This window comes from Pantherophis guttatus, chromosome 1 (genome assembly GCF_059756535.1).
Source record: "Pantherophis guttatus breed Tessera chromosome 1, ASM5975653v1, whole genome shotgun sequence".
NCBI lineage: Eukaryota > Metazoa > Chordata > Lepidosauria > Squamata > Colubridae > Pantherophis > Pantherophis guttatus.
Genome location: NC_142063.1, coordinates 13,942,763 through 13,956,631, shown reverse-complemented (window position 1 = coordinate 13,956,631; position 13,869 = coordinate 13,942,763). Strand labels below are relative to the sequence as shown.

The 13,869-nt window shown below is 46.8% G+C and overlaps 1 protein-coding gene across 3 annotated transcripts in view; it reads left to right on the top strand.

The window, feature by feature from the left end:
• Positions 1 to 11,055: 11,055 nt before the first annotated feature.
• MIDN (midnolin) overlaps positions 11,056 to 13,869 on the top strand; it is a 52,670-nt gene continuing 49,856 nt past the window's right edge. Inside the window, exon 1 of one of the 3 annotated variants that reach the window (XM_060695026.2) lies at positions 11,056 to 11,532. The gene's annotated coding sequence lies outside the window, so the exon portion shown is untranslated. The remainder of the gene's footprint in view (positions 11,533 to 13,869) is intronic. The other 2 variants (XM_060695022.2, XM_087874817.1) reach the window with 2 other exon arrangements.

Sequence of the window (13,869 nt, the reverse complement as noted above, 5' to 3'; positions counted from 1 at the left end):
CCTTTCGATCGAGAAGCTCAGCATCTTAGCCCCTGAGCCACTGCATCCCTAATGTTTTGTTACAGGAGGCTAAAAGGCAAATGTGTCAGTTGGTTCAGAGTGAAGCTGGCTGTTTTCACATAATCAATTATGTATGGGCCACCAAGCAATCAGTGTCCACTTGTGGCAACGGTATGGATCTTATCTAGGAGGATCTGTCCCTAATCTGATCCTTCAGATCTTCCAATCATGCCCCATTGTATACTGAGTCTATCCACCTGTCTTGCTGCTCTTTGTCCTCGTCTCCTCTTCTCTCTTCTTCTCTTCCCTTTCTCAGCCTCAGAGCCTCCTGTTCAAGATTACAGGTAGTCCTCGATTTACAACTAGGAAATCATCTGAAATTACAACAGCAGTGGTAAAAGTGGTCCTTGCGCTTATGACCACTGCAACATCCTCATGGCCATGTGATAAAAATTCTGTTGTTTGGGACCAGCATGTATTTCCCCCAATTGCAGCATCCCAGGGTCTCAAGGTCCATGGAGATTCTCAGTCATCCAGGGTCGTGGTTGTCCCAAAGGTGCTTTTTCGAAAAGGCATCTGGACTTTGTTTTTCCTTGAAGAGGTTTTGCTTCTCATCCAAGAAGCTTTTTCAGTTCTGGCTGAATGGTGGAAGGTGGAAGGATTTATATTCCTTGTAGTCCTCTGGTCGCCAGCAAAATTACAGTGAGAAATGTACAGATCTGTACATTGGAGAAACAAAACGACCACTTCACAAACGTATGGCACAACATAGGTGAACAAACCCATCCGGACAAGATTCAGCAGTTCATCTGCATTTAAAAGACAAAGGCCATTCTTTTGAAGACAGCAAACTCCACATTCTGGATAGAGAGAACCAGTGGTGGGTTCCTCCCGGTTCGGTCTGGTTCGGCCGAGCCGGTAGCGGTGACGATATGACGTCACTGAACCGGTTCTCCCCCCCTGCCCTCCCACCCCACCCACCCACCCACGTTATTCTTACCTTTTATTTGGTCCCACCCCCAATCTATTGCTGCCTCCTGAGTCCCAACTGATGACTAGAGGGGAAAAAACTGTTTAAACTCTTGCCGCGGGGCTTCAAAGGGCCGTCCTACAGCTGATCAGTGTTAAAATCAAATAAATGAGTTGGGTCGTAAGTGCAAGGAATGGTCGTAAGTGCGAGTACCTTCCAGAAATGACTCTGACCAGCTAGCCACGCCCACCTAGTCACATGACCTCCAAGCCACGCCCACAAAATAAGCCACGCCTGCAGAACCGGTAGTAAAAAAAATTTAGAACCCACCCCTGGAGAGAACCAGTGGTTTGAAAGAGGAGTCAAAGAGGCCATCTACTTTAAGATTGAACAGACCTCTCTCAACAGAGGGGGAGGGATATGAAATCATCTACCTCCTGTTTACAACACAGTCCTTTCAGCAGTTCCAAGAAGGCCCCACACCCATTTGCACTAGTATTCAGGTGAACCTTAAGAGCAAACACAAACCTACAAGTGGCCTCAATGACCCTCGGAAAGAATGCCAATGGCCAGATGACTGCAAGGAAAATAAATCCTTCCATCCTCCACCCTTCAGTCAGAACTGAAGAAGCTTCTTGAATGAGAAGTGAAACATCTTCAAGGAAACTTGACTAAATTAAACTAGTCAACTAAAACATATGAAGAACTGTTGCAGGAACTGGGTATGTCTAGTTTAATGGAAAGAAGGATATGGTACCAGTGATCCAATATCTCAGGGGCTGCCACAAAGAAGAGGGAGTCAAGCTATTCTCCAAAGCACCTGAGGGCAGGACAAGAAGCAATGGGTGGAAACTCATCAAGGAGAGAAGCAACCTTTGTTCTAAGATCTAAGAACAAATTTCCTGACAGTGAGGACAATTAACCTCTTGCCTCCAGAAGTTGTGAATGGTCCAACACTGGAAGTTTTTAAGAAGATGTTGGATAACCATTTGTCTGAAGTGGTGTAGGGTTTCCTGCCTAAGCAGGGGGTTGGACTAGAAGACCTCCAAGGCCCCTTCCAACTCTGTTATTCTATTCTATTCTATTCCCAAAAAACAAAGTCCAATTGCCTTTTGGAAAAGCGCCTTCAGGACATCCCAGGATCTCGTGATCACCATTTTGTGACCTTCCCAGCTGGCTTCCGACCAGCAAAATCAATGGGAAAGCCAAGATTCAGCGAAAAACTGAAGCGACTCACTTAACAACCGTAGTAAAATAAGCCATAAGTCGAGGACTACCTGTAGTGGCCATGAGGCGTCTTCTTGAGCCAATTGGGCGAATTTAAGAGCCGGGGGGGGGGGACAGGGGGACAGAGAGACGAAGAAATGGTTTCAGTGTTTGCCGGGAATGGTTAAAAATAAAAAAATCAAGATGGCAGCCGCAGTGAGGTGATCAAAGCTGTGTCTATTATGACCACACCCTAATTAATTACATTTATTTTATTGTACCGCGCCGACTCTCGTAGCAGGAGACAGCCAAGACGGTGTGAATCTGAGTGAGCTTTGGAGACCGTCTAGTTCAGCATGGAAAAGGGACAGGAAGCTCTTAGTCACTGCCCAGCATGCGAGAAAGCTATTAGCATTCCCCGAGAAGCCTCTCCAGTGACTAAAACTGGTTTAGTCCTCAGAGTTCCAGTAAGAAGAGAAGCCATGGAGTCTGGAGATATAACGTGATTGAGATCCTATCTTGGCTCTCAATTGCTTCCCATAGGTGACCTTCTTTTAAAAGGCACAAAAAGATTGCATCAGGGCCTCTGAGCATGCACAGAGAGCCGTTCCCTCACCACTGTCTAATAATTTTTATTATTTTTTTTTTGCTTTTAATTTATATGCCGCCCTTCTCCAGAGATTCAGGGCACCTTACAATGCGTTAAGCAATAGCCTTCATACTTACAATAATAAAAATAGCCTTCAACTTACGACCAGCATTGAGGCCCAAATTTCCGTTGGTAAGCAAGATGGGTTTATCATGAGCTTTGCCCCCGTTTTATGACGTTTCTTGCCACAATTGTTAAGCAAATCATTGCCATTGTTAAATTAGTAACACCGTTGTTAAGTGAATCTGGCTTTCCCATACAGACTTTGCTTGTCAGGAGGTCGCAACAGGTGATCACATGACTCCGGGACGCTGCAACCGTCATAAATATGAACCACTTGCCAGGCATCTGAATTCTGATCACGTTTTCATACATGCAGGGTCGTATGTATGAAAACCGCTCAAAAGTCACTTTTTCAGTGCCACTGTAACTTTGGTCACTAAACATTGTAAGTCAAGGACTACCTGTAAACCAGGGGTGAAATCTACTTACCTTCCCTACCAGTTCGGAAGTACACCCGCGCGCCATCGTCACATCCAATTTTTGACCTTCTGTGCATGCGCAGAGGGTCAAAAATGGGTTACTTCCTGGTTAAAACCAGGAAGTAATGACGTCTGGGCGTGTGGGCGGAGCTTCATGCTGCGGCCACTACTGGTTCGCCAAACCATGTGCCGTCGCCGCTACCAGTTCGAACCGGCAGGATTTCACCACTGCTGTTAATAGTATTCAAGGCCCAGCATTTCAACTATCTTTCTCTCTAATTTCAAAGGTTCAAATACTTGATGTAGAGGGGATGCCTTGTGGTCCTCCACTTATGGCCATTCATTCCGTGACTGTTTGAGGTTATGACAGTGCTGAATGAAGGGATTTAGCACCGTTATTCGAAATTCTGGCCATTGCAGCACCCTCTGCCACGTGAACGAAATTCAGGTGCCTTGTAAACCACTTACAACCACTTGCAGCGTGCTGCAGTCCACATAATCAGAATTTGTGACCTTCCTTACTGGTTTCTTCCAAGCAAAGTCAATGAGAAGCTGGGTTTCTGATTTTTTTTTTAAAAAAGAATTGCGTATACTTTATATATATATATATATATATGTAGTTCCTACCTTATGAGCACAATTTGGACCAGAATTCCCGTTGCTAAGCAAGGTGTTTGTTAAATGAGTCATGCTCAAATTTCCTAACCTTTTTTTGCCATAGTTGTTAAGTGAATCATATGGTCATTGAGTGAATCCAGCTTCCCCCCCCTCCCCTTGGCTTTCCTTGTCAGAAGCTGGCTGGGACAGTCAAAAATGACGGAGTAGGATTCATATTCTAACACAGAAAATTCTTAAAGTGAATATAAAGATAAAACTAGAGACTTTTCTGTTGGGCTTAATGGAAAAAGACTTGGGGAAAAGTAATTGGAGCTTTGATGCTATACAAGTTGATGGCCGCAAGACTACACTACGCACCAAAATGGAAGGACATTTCAACCCCAACAATGAACAAATGGCTGCAAAAGTTGACGGAGTTAGCAGAGATGGCTAAATGGACTACTTTGATCAAGGAAAAAAAATACAAATATACTGCTCAAAAAAATAAAGGGAACACAAGCAGAAGACATCCGAGATCTGAATGAATGAAATAGTCTTATTAAATACTTTGTTCTTTACATACAGTAGTTTATACACTGCTCAGACAACTAAAGGGAACACAAAACTACTGTATGTAACGAACGAAGTATTTAATAAGGCTATTTCATTCATTCAGATCTCGGATGTCTTCTGCTTGTGTTCCCTTTATTTTTTTGAGCAGTGTACTTCTACTTGGAAACCGCTTCTGGACTTTGTGCTTGAGGCAGAAAAAAACCTGAAACTTTGATTTTGGGTTTTACCAATGAGATAGATTTATTGTTATAGAAATGGCTCGTTTCAACTATGATGTAAAAAGTTCTGGTTTGAGGTTACTACCCTATTCTACTGCACCAAAAAGAGTCAGTGCCTTTTCTTTCTTTTTTTCCTCCTCTTTTTCACACTTTTCCCTTCCTTTTTTTTCCTACTATTTTTGTATTTTTTTTGGTATGTTATATTATAAACCAATAACATTGGGGTTTTTTTTTGTTTTTTTTTTTAAAGGTGAACAGATGATTCTGAATTGTGGCAACCATTTTAAATACAGTCAGGTTGCCAAGTGCCTGAATTCTGATCTGCAGGGATGTTGCAACAGTCGTAAGTGTGAGGATGGGTCCCTTTTTTTCAATGCTGTTATAACTTCCAATGGTTGCTAAATGAATGGTTGTAAGTCGAGGATCATCTGTCATCCCCAATCATTGCATTGCAATCTTGTTTGTCTTTACCTTCAAAGGAGGGAACTTGCTCAACTGCACCTCATAGCAAATGCAACTACATAATAATAATGACAACAACAACAGAGTTGGAAGGGACCTTGGAGGTCTTCTAGTCCAACCCCCTGCTTAGGCAGGAAACATTTCAGACAAATGGTTGTCCAATCTCTTCTTAAAAACCTCCAGTGTTGGAGCATTCACAACTTTTGGAAGCAAGTTGTTCCATTGATTAATTGTTCTGTCAGGAAATTTCTCCTTAGATCTCGGTTGCTTCTCTTCTTATGTTCTGCCCCAGCTTCAGATTCCCAGAGAATGTGACACACACCAAGCTTCACAAACACTGTTTAATTCCAAACAAACCCCTTTCAAGACTGCAGGCTTCCCGTGCAAAGGGTCCTTATCAAAGTTATTAAGAACAAAGTCCGACAAAGGTTGGCAACCAGCCCAGAAAACCAGATATGAGAAATTGCTCGCTCTCCAAGATGCTCTGTAGTAATGAGACGTTGTTTCTAGCAAGAAAGCACTAGCTGCGTGCGACTTAAATAGGCTAAGGGAGTGGCCAATTATCCTCAAGCCCTACTCTCGAGTAGACCTTCTCCTCCTGAGTGGCAGCCTTTTGGCAGTCCTGCGTGCCCGAGCATTAAAGAGAGGCTCCTCCACTTCGCTCTCTCCACTGGAAGGAGCCTCTGGAGGTTCTGAAGGCCCTGGCTGAGTCTCTGCCTCTGGCATCACATCCTCTTCGGCCTCCTCGCTGTCCGACGCGAGCGCAGGCTGCGCAGGCTGCTGGTGCGACACCACACCAGCCTCCTCGTTGTCGGGATCAGCCACGATCTGCGCAGGCCGCTGGCGGGCCACAACACCTTGATTAATTTCCACCCATTGCTTCTTGTCCTACTCTCAGGTGTTTTGGAGAATAGTTTGACTCCCTCTTCTTTGTGGCAGCCCCTGAGATATTGGAAGACTGCTGTCATGTCTCCCCTAGTCCTTCTTTTCACTAAACTACACATACCCAAATCCTGCAACCGTTCTTTATATGTTTTAGCCTCCAGTCCCCTCATCATCTTTGTAACCTTCCCAGGGCCTTCCTTAGCTTGCCCACCCTCCCTTCCCAGGACGTCAGGAGGGCCAAATTAAGGGCACAGCCCAAAGTGCAACTAGGCAAAGGTGGCATTTTGTAATCTTTTGTGTGTGTGTCTGTGTGACTGTGTTGGTCTTGCTAGCGCAGGCAGCAAGCAATTCATGTGGGGTTAAAAGGAACCGGGAGCCCTTATCCAAACACTGCTGTTTGCCTTCTTCCACCCTACCCAAAACGTTTTGGAATATTCCGCTGGTTGTTTTGAAGCCCTGGCCCAAACTCTGGGTGAATCCAAAGCAAAGAAAAAAGGGAGAGAAAGCCGACCTTTGCCAGCTGAGTCATCGGCCACAAGGACGTCTCTGAAGGCAGAAGGGAGCAGAGGCACTTGGGGATGGATCCTGCCACAGTCTAGTGCTCCATAAAGCTATTATTGCTCGTGCTTGATTAGATCTCTGTTGGTGGGACGCCATGCGGCTAGTCCTCAACTTACGACCACAATTGAGCCCAAAATTTCTGTTGCTAAGGGAGACTGTTCTTAAGTGAGTTTTGCCCCGTTTTACGACCTTTCACAGTTGTTCAGTGAATCACTGCAGCTGATAAATCCGTAACCTGGTTGTTAAGTGTAATCTGGCTTCTCCATGGACTTTGCTTGTCAGAAGGTCGCAAAAGGGAGGGCACGTGACGGTCATAAATATGAACCACTTCTCAAGCATCCGAATTTTGATCACGTGACCATGGGGATGCTGCGAAGGTCGCATCTGTGAAAAACGGTCATGTCACATTTTTCCGTGCCGTTGTAACTTTGAACGGTCACTAAACGAAATGTTGTAACTCAAGGACTACCCGTACAGATAGTCCTCGACATGCCACCATTCATTTAGTGGCCTTTAGAAGTTACCATGGCACTGAAAAAGCGAATTATGACCATTTTTCACACTTAGGACCGTTGCAGCATCCCCATGTTCATGTGATCAAAATTTGGATGCTTGGCAGCTGGCATGTATTTATGACCGTTGCAGTGTCTCCTGGTCACGTGGTCACCTGTTGAGACCTTCTGACGAGCAAAATCAAAGGGGATGCGAGATTCACTTAACAACTGGGTTACTAACTTATCAGCTGCAGTGATTCATTTAACAATGGTGGCAAGGAAGGTCATAAAATGGGGCCAAACTCACTTAACAACTGTCTCACTTAGCAGCAGAATTGTGGTCTAAAGTCAAGGATTACCTCTTCTTCCGCAATGAGAGAACGACATGACTATCTCCCTGAAACCAACAGGAGCTGAGCACAGGGGTGGGATTCTACCGGTTCAGACGAATCGGTAGCTCCAACAATCAGCCGGGAGCAAACTGGTTCACTGCGATGATCGGACAGGCCTGCCCGCCCGCTTCTGTGCTTTACTGACTTATATTTTCTCAGCTGATTTGCGCAGCAGAGCGGACTGCCGCAGTGGTGAAATCCAAATTTTTTTACTGCCAGTTCTGTGGCCGTGGCTTGGTGGTGTGGCTTGGTGGGCGTGGCAGGGGAAGGATAATACAAAATCTCCATTCCCACCCTACTCTGGGGCCAGCCAGAAGTGGTATTTGCCGGTTCTCCGAACTGCTCAAAATTTTCGCTACCGGTTCTCCAGAACCTGTCAGAACCTTCTGGATTTCACCCCTGGATTGCCGCGCCTCAGCTGTGTTACTCCTCAGCAGTAACGCGGAAGATAAGTTTTCGTAAAGATGTGCACGCGATCACCGAACCGGGTTGTTAAACCTGCAGGATCCTACCACTGGCTGAGCACCATATAAAATATTTGCTCGCGCAAGTGGGGCCACGAGCAACAGGATATTTGTGACGATGCTCACGAGTGGGGCTGTGCATACCGGCCAGCTAGTCATGCGGCTCAGTGGTCAATAGGTTGGGCCCCCTGCTTTAGACCCTTAGAAAAGGATGGGAGGGTCAGGGCGAACCTGACATCTGGGGGGGGGGCACGATGTTACAGAGGGCAGGAGCCACAGCAGAGAAGGCCCTTCTCCTGGACCCGACCAGCTGGAATAATCAGCCTGACAGGACCCCACAGAATGCCTCCTCTGCTGGCACGGGTGAGAGTTAAAAACTGCTTTGTATAGCAATGGAAATTCTGGTCATAAGAATGAGTCATGTAGTCATAAATCAAGGACTGCCTGTACTATGTTTCTATATGGGTTAGATTAAGTTACATGGTACATTTAAATATGTGAATCTTTTGTCTTCATTTTAACCGCTCTTGTGTATAAAAAAAAAGTTAGATTGTGCGATCACTGTTGTGTCATAATAACTTACTATTTTGGTTACACTTGATGAATAATAACATTAAAATAGAAAAGGAGGAAACAAGAAAAAATGCTGAAAAAAATGGCACCCAGCTGGGATTTGCAATTTTACTGGGTCAAGAACAATGTGTGGCCTTTGTCATAAGGCTTACAAAAATGAGGCCAACAGAATATTAAATTTAATATCATTTAATTTACACTTGGATTGTGGCCTTCTCTTCTCCTGGATGTTAAGATTCGCATCCTCATTTTTTAATATTTGGGAATTTTTCTACGAGGTGTTTTTAAATATAGGTAGTCCTCAATTTACGATCGGTCATTTAGCGACTGTTTTGAGGTTATGACAGCCCTACCGTGAGGGTACGTACAATCTGGATCTGAAATTTTGGCGGTTGGACCCCCTGTGGACACCTGACCAAATTTCAGTCGTAACAGGGCTTCATTTGCTGTTTGTAGCGTCCTGCAGTCACATGATCACATTTTACGACCATTTAGCTGAAAACTGGCACTTACTTCCAGTTTTCTGCCAAATCATGCCTAGGGCGAACTATGGGTTTGCTTAACGACTGCTGCAAAGAAAATTTGAAAAATTGACTTTGGCTACGTGACTGACTCATTTTACAATCACCATGATTTATGACCATAATGGGCAGTCTCCATTATGGTCATATGTCAAGGACTACCTCTTTAACAGATTAACAGAGTTGGAAGGGACCTTATAGGTCATCTAGTCCAACCCCCCACCCAAGCAGGAGACCCTACACCATTTCCGACAAATGGCAGTCCGATCTCTTCTTGAAAGCCTCCAGTGATGAAGCTCCCAAAACGTCCGAAGGCAACTTCTGTTCCATGGGTTAATTGTTCTCACTGTCAGAAAATTTCTCTTTATTTCTAGGTTGAATCTCTCCTTGTTCAGTTTCCATCCATTGTTTCTTGTCTGGCCTTCAGGTGCTTTGGAAACTAGCTTGACCCCCCTCCTCTCTGTGGCAGCCCCTCAAATATTGGAAGACTGCTATCCTGTCTCCCCTGGTCCTTCTCTTCACTAGACTAGCCATGCCCAGTTTTTTCTTCTTGCCCACGGAAGAGCGAGCCTGCTTGGGAGCGTTTCCAGGGCTTCTCGTCTTGCCTCTCCGGCCCACTAATCTCCAAGCCTCACTTTGCGACCCTAATGGGTAGGGAAAAGCCAATGCTGAGCTAGCCATCCCGCAAAAGCCGCTGTTGGGCAGAGCTGCAATTGGGGGGGGGGAGAGGAAGAGGTGATCAGATCCCGCCGCCGTGCCTGGGGTGATCGCGCAGTTTATCCCTTCCCGCCACTAATATCCAAGTCTCGCTTTGCGACCTTAAAGGGGTCGGGAAAAGCCTAAGGCTGCCTGGCCATCCCGCAAAAAGTTCCGATGGGCGGAAAGAGGCGATCAGGTCCCGCCACCATGCCCGGGGCTAACCCTAACCCCTCCCGGCTCCTGCCCCCTAATCTCCAAGCCTCGCTTTGCGACCTGAAGGGATCGGGAAAAACCTAAGGCCATCCTGCAAAAGGTTCGGCGGTCGGAGCTGCAAAAAGGATGAAAAGAGGCGATCGGGCCCTGCCACCGTGCCCCAGGGGCGATCGCACACTTCACCCCTCCCGCCCCTAGTCTCCACGCTTCACTTTGCGACCCTAATGGGGTCGAGGAAAGCCAAAGCTGAGCTGGCCATCCTGCAAAAGACCCCATCAGGCGGAACTGCAAAAGTGGGGGCGGGGGGGGGGAAGAAAAGAGGCGATTTGCTCCCGTAGCCGAGCCCGGGACATCTGACCTTATCGATCAGAAAGGTCGGCAGTTCGGCGGTTTGAATCCCTAGTACAGGTCTCCTGCGTGAGCAGGGGTTGGACTAGATGACCTCCAAGGTCCCTTATTTATTTATTTATTTATTTATTTACTTACTTATTTATATTTATTGGTTCGATTTATATGCCGCTCTTTTCCGGAGACTCAGGGCGGTTTACAATGCGTTAAGCAATAGCCTTCATACTTTTGTATATACCTGCTTAGTAGGGCTTTTGCCCCCCCCCCCCAAGCGGTGTTCTTTTTTTTATACAAAGTCAGCTTATTGTCCCCACAATCCGGGTCCTCATTTTACCTACCTCGAAAGGATGGAAGGCTGAGTCAACCTTGAGCCTGGTGAGATTCGAACTTGCAGTAATTGCAGGCAGCTGGTGTCACTTAACAGTGCTTTAGTCTGCTGCGCCACCAAGGCTCCTTCCAACTCTGTTAGTGTTATCCCCACTCCACCCCACCCGGATAGAGGGGCAAGCAGCCTCCCCGGGCCGAACTCGCCCCTGGCCTCGCTTTTGGGCGCCCGCGAGCGCCCGCCGCCGCAGCAGCACAGCAGCCTCGAGCCGGCGAGGTTGGCGGCGTGACGTCAGCGGGCAAATCCCCCTGTGCTGACTTTGCAGCCTCAACCTCCTCTCCCCCCCCCACCCGCTCCGCCTTCTCTTCTCTCCTCTTGAGTTGGAGCTTTTTTTTTTTCTCTCTCCTCCCTCCCCTCCTCCTCCTCCTTCGCAAGCCCCACCCAGCCCCGAATGACTCTCCTTGTGTGCGCGCGGGCGGGCGGGCGCGGACGCGCGCGCGCGTGTGTGTGGGATTTAAAAAAAAAAAAAAACTTTTTGGAGCGCCTCCCTGAAACACTAAAAAAGCCACCGGGGCTGGCAGCCGGACACCTTTGACGAACCGGGCAGCGCAGGCGGCTGCTGCTGCTGCTGCTGCTGCTTGCAAGAGCGAGAGATCCTCGCCTTTCCTACCGCTGCTTTCCCACGACCATCATCCGAGTTTGGGGGGCTCTTCGCCTCCTCCCGTTTTACGGATCTTTTTGCCGGCGCTTCAAAAAGACAGAGCTCCCCGTCTTGGTCCGGAGCGAAGGATACCCCTTTATTTTAGGACGTTTCGGATTGTCGCTTATTCCAGTTGATTTAAAGTCCCTGTTTTGTTTTGATTCGGGATCGGTCCGGCGGAGAGGCGTCTGACGGCATCGGTGAGTGAGTCCCCTTTGGAAGCGCTTCGGAGTTGCCCAGAAAAGAGGACCCGAGGCGGCTCTCGGGGCTTGGGAACGCGAGTCCCTGATACTTGGGTTTAGCCCGGTTCCCACGTTACGCGGAGGAGACGCGGGACCAGCTTTCCCGTGGGAAGCAAAGAGATCGGATCGGAACCAATTGGGCGATCCTTCTTTGATAGGGTGTTTTTATTTTTATTTTTTTGCCTCTCTGGCCGAGTTGAGGTCTTTCTTTTTTACTTCGGAGTAAATCCTACTTAACCGAGTAGAGCCGAGCAGTGAGTAAACCCACCCAAAACTACTTCCCCAAAGCTGTTTGAAAGCGACAACCTGTATTAGAAGCCCCTTTATACGTTTAGAGTAGGGACTCTTGAGTTAGATCTATTTTGCCCCGCTGAAGACTTGCTTGGCACACTACTAGATCGAGAAGAGATCTTGGTCACAAATAATAAATCGGGCGGTGCTGGAAGAAGCAGGTTAAAAAAAATAAAATAAAAGGATCGGTCATTGCTAACCTTTGTATCTTCAGGGTGGCAACTGCTTTGGAGAGTTAGGTCCAGTTTATGGTTCTTGGGGAGGATTCAATCCGGATTAAACAAGCCTCTAGCATCACAAGGGGAAGGGGCTGTTTTAGGATGTGACCCCCATCCTGGGACTTATTCCCACCGAATTAATATAGAATATTAAGTCTTCACATTTTATGGGTGAGAGGGGGAAAAATGTATGCTGTTTTTCCTCTCTCTTTTTTTTAATCCAAGAAAGATTCCCCCCCTTTTCCACACCCTTTTCCAGGGAAGGGGAAAAAAAAGAAATCAGTACAATGGCCCGGAAAAATCCCTGTGGACATAAAACAGATGTGGGATTTCGGAGGCCGATAGGAGCGAGGATGGGCGAAGAACAAAGCTTTGTGTGTCCTTCCCTCCAGCTTTTGTTGAAAAAAATATTCCCCCCCCCTTCAACCAGCCAGATGCTCTCTCTGAACTAAACTTTATCGTTTTACTTGACAACGAAGAAATAATTAGGAAGAAATAGTTCCGTAGTTTAATAGAGGGGATTTAAGTCCATCTGGCTTGACTTTTCTTTCTTGGAGTCTTGATTCTCTCTCTGGGTCTACCTGTGAACATCTGTAAAGGGTTAGGAAGCCTTTCCTGAATTACCAATGTGCTGGGGGGGGGAGGGAAAGAAAAAAACTAGGAAAAAAAAGGGGGCCTGCTCCAGTTAGAACTGAAGAAGCTTCTTGGATGAGAAGTGAAATGTTTTCAAGGGGAAAAAAGAACCCAAGAAAATCCAGTTCCCTTTTTGGAAAACAAGCTTTGAGACAATCATGATCTGGATCAGGGGTCTCCAACCTTGGCAACTTTAAGCCTGGAGGAGCTGGCTGGGCAATTCTGGGAGCTGAAGTCCTCCAGGCTTAAAGTTGCCAAGGTTGGAGACCTCTGATCTGGAATGTTTTAAGAATCTCCATAGACTTTTAGCCTGCTTTGAAGGACCCTGTCAAAAGAGAGTCCCTTGGCTTGTGGCTTGGATGGCCCTCTAAACTTTTCCAACTCTTCCCAATCTATTTTTGAATATCGTAAAGACTTAAGATCCTTTTTTTACAAAACTTCCCTGTCCTGATTTTTGGGGGAAGTCGGGGCATTTAGACAAGTCCAAGAGAAGCCAGAAAGACGGTCCTAAGTTTTTCCTTTCTCCTTTCCTAGAGAGAAAGGCAAGATAACACAGATGGGGGGGGAAACATACATATATTATATGAGATGTCTGTTGGGGTAGAATCTGTGTCTCCCTTTGAGGGAATCCCATTCATTTATCCGACCGCTTTTTTTCCTGCCCAAAGACAAGGCAAGCACCCTCCTTTGGAGAGGTGGGGCAGCCAGCTTCTGCTGAGCCCTTCCACCTCCCATTGATTTTTGCCCACGTCGGCAGGATCTGACTTAATCCCCGTGTCTGGCGCTCACCGTGTCCCCCTCTTTTCCTTTGTTGCATTGTCAGGATCTCTTCCATTCATCCTTGTTTTCCCCCCCCCACCCCAAACTCTCCTGCAGGAAAAACGGATCCCTACTCTGCTTTCCCAGCTTTCTTTCTTTCTCTCTCTCTCTCCCACTCCATTTTCAGGCTTCCCAGAAACTCCATGATATGGTGGGAGTACAGCGTGGGTGACCAGAGTCCGATGCCTCCCTCTAGGCAAATAGATTAATGCACACACACACACACACATGCATATTAATTGCGTTATTCTCCCGCATGGCTTCTGACCTGGAAACCTGGGTGTGTGCAAGCTTCTTTGTTTACTCTGTGATGAAAGACCTGTACTCTGAATAT